This window comes from Arachis hypogaea, chromosome 5 (assembly GCF_003086295.3).
Source record: "Arachis hypogaea cultivar Tifrunner chromosome 5, arahy.Tifrunner.gnm2.J5K5, whole genome shotgun sequence".
Lineage (NCBI taxonomy): Eukaryota > Viridiplantae > Streptophyta > Magnoliopsida > Fabales > Fabaceae > Arachis > Arachis hypogaea.
In genome coordinates, this window is record NC_092040.1 from 56,075,347 (window position 1) to 56,078,102 (window position 2,756).

Below are 2,756 nucleotides of genomic sequence, written 5' to 3' on the forward strand. Positions count from 1 at the left end.
AATTCCCACCAATGAATTGCATTAGTATCCCTATCTTTATTTTATGTTTTATTTATCTTTTAATTATTAAAACTCCATAACTATTTGAACTCGCCTGACTGAGATTTACAAGGTGACCATAGCTTGCTTCAAGCCGACAATCTTCGTGGGATCGACCCTTACTCACGTAAGGTTTATTACTTGGACGACCTGGTGCACTTACTGGTTAGTTGTGCGAAATTGTGAAAATGAGTTGAGATTACAATTGTGTGTACCAAGTTGTTGGCACCATTGAGATCACAATTTCGTGCACCAAGTTTTTGGCGCCATTGCCGGGGATTGTTCGAGTTTGGACAACTGACGGTTCATCTTGTTGCTCAGATTAGGTAATTTTCTTTTCGTTTCAACCTTTATTTTATTTTCAAAAAGTTTTCAAAAATCTTTCAAAATTTTTCTTCTTTTTTGTTTTTCCAAAATAATTTCTGAAAAATCCAAAAAAAATTATAAAATCATAAAAACAAAAATATTGTGTTTTTTGTTTGAGTCTAGTGTCAATTGCTTGTTTTTAAAATTTGTGTATTTTTCGAAAAATTCATGCATTGCATTCTTTATGATCTTCAAGTTGTTCTTGACAAGTCTTCTTGTTTGATCTTCATATTTTCTTGTTTTGTGTCTTTTTGCTATTTTTCATATGCATCTTTGAATTCATAGTGTCTAAACATGAAATATCTCTAAGTTTGATGTCTTGCATGTTTTTCTTTTCTTGAAAATTTTTCAAAAATAAGTATTGATGTTCATCTTGATTTTCAAAGTGTTCTTGGTGTTCATCTTGACATTCGTAATGTTCTTGTATGCATCATTTGTTTTAATCCAAAATTTTTATGTGTTGAGTCATTTTGTGTTTTTCTCTCTCCTTATCAAAAATTCAAAATCAAAAAATATCTTTCCCTTATTTTATTCATAAATTTCAAAATCTTTGGGTTGACTTAGTCAAAATTTTTTAAAATTAGTTATTTCTTGTTAGTCAAGTCAAGATTTCAATTTTAAAAATCTTATCTTTTCAAAACTTTTTCAAAAATCAAATCTTTTTCATTTTTTTATTATTTTCGAAAATTTTTGAAAATTGATTTTCAAAATCTTTTTCTTATTTTTATTTCATAATTTTCGAAAACTTTACTAACAATTAATGTGATTGATTCAAAAATTTGAAGTATGTTACTTTCTTGTTAAGAAAAGATCAATCTTTAAATTCTAGAATCATATCTTTTGGTTTCTTGTTAGTCAAGTAATCAATGTTAATTTTAAAAATCAAATCTTTTTAATTTCCTTTTCAAATCTTTTTTCAAAATAAATTTCAAATCATTTCTTTTTCAAAATGAATTTCAAAAATCTTTTCTAACTTCCTATCTTTTCAAAATTTATTTTCAAATCTTTTTCAACTAACTAATTGATTTTTTTGTTTGTTTTACTATTTCTTATCTTTTTCAAAACCACCTAACTACTTTTCTCTCTCTAATTTTCGAAAATTCCTCACCCTTTTTCAAATTTTTTTAATTAACTAATTGTTTTACTTTTAATTTTATTTCTTCTCCTAATTTTCGAAACTAACATCATAAATAAAATAAAAATAAAAATATTTCTCATCTCTCTTCTTTTAATATTCAGATTCTCTCTCTCTCATCTCCTTCTATTTATTTATTCATTTACTAACACTTCTATTCATCTTAAAATTTGAACCCTCTCTTCCTCTTTGTGTTTGAAGTTTTCTCTTCTCCTTATCCTATTCTTTTCTTCTTCTACTCACATAAAGGAATCTCTATACTGTGACATAGAGGATTCCTCTTCCTTTTCTGTCCTCTTCTTTTTCATATGAGCAGGAGCAAGGACAAGGACATTCTTGTTGAAGCAGATCCTGGACCTGAAAGGACTCTGAAGAAGAAGCTAAGAAAAGCTAAAGCACAACAATCTAGAGAAAACCTTACAGAGAATCTCGAAAAAGAAGGAGACATGGCCGAACCTAATAACGATGGTGGAGGTGCAAGGAAGATGCTTGGTGACTTTACTGCACCAAATTCCAACTTACGTGGAAGAAGCATCTCAATCCCTGCCATTGGAGCAAACAATTTTGAGCTAAAGCCTCAATTAGTTTCTCTGATGCAACAGAATTGCAAGTTTCATGGACTTCCATCAAAAGATCCTTTTCAGTTCTTAACTGAATTCTTGCAGATCTGTGATACTTTTAAGACCAATGGGGTTGATCCCGAGGTCTACATGCTTATGCTTTTCCCTTTTGCTGTAAGAGACAGAGCTAGAACATGGTTGGACTCTCAACCTAGAGATAGCCTGAACTCTTGGGATAAGCTGGTCACGGCTTTCTTAGCCAAGTTCTTTCCTCCTCAAAAGCTTAGCAAGCTTAGAGTGGATGTTCAAACCTTCAGACAGAAAGAAGGTGAATCCCTCTATGAAGCTTAGGAGAGATACAAGCAACTGACCAAAAAGTGTCCTTCTGACATGCTTTCAGAATGGACCATCCTGGATATATTCTATGATGGTCTATCTGAATTGTCTAAGATGTCATTGGACCATTCTACAAGTGAATCTATTCACCTGAAGAAAATGCCTATAGAAGCTCAGGAATTCATTGACATGGTTGCAAATAACCAGTTCATGTACACTTCTGAAAGGAATCCTGTGAGTAATGGGATGCCTCAGAGGAGGGAGTTCTTGAAATTGATGCTCTGAATGCCATATTGGCTCAGAACAAAATGTTGACTTAG

The 2,756-nt window shown here is 31.4% G+C and overlaps 1 non-coding gene across 1 annotated transcript; it reads right to left on the minus strand.

Annotated features, from left to right (window-relative positions):
* Positions 1 to 2,388: 2,388 nt before the first annotated feature.
* On the minus strand, positions 2,389 to 2,496 carry LOC112804246 (small nucleolar RNA R71). Its single transcript, XR_003202862.1, has one exon. It is a non-coding gene; the product is annotated as a small nucleolar RNA R71 (small nucleolar RNA).
* Between the last annotated feature and the right edge of the window lie 260 nt (positions 2,497 to 2,756).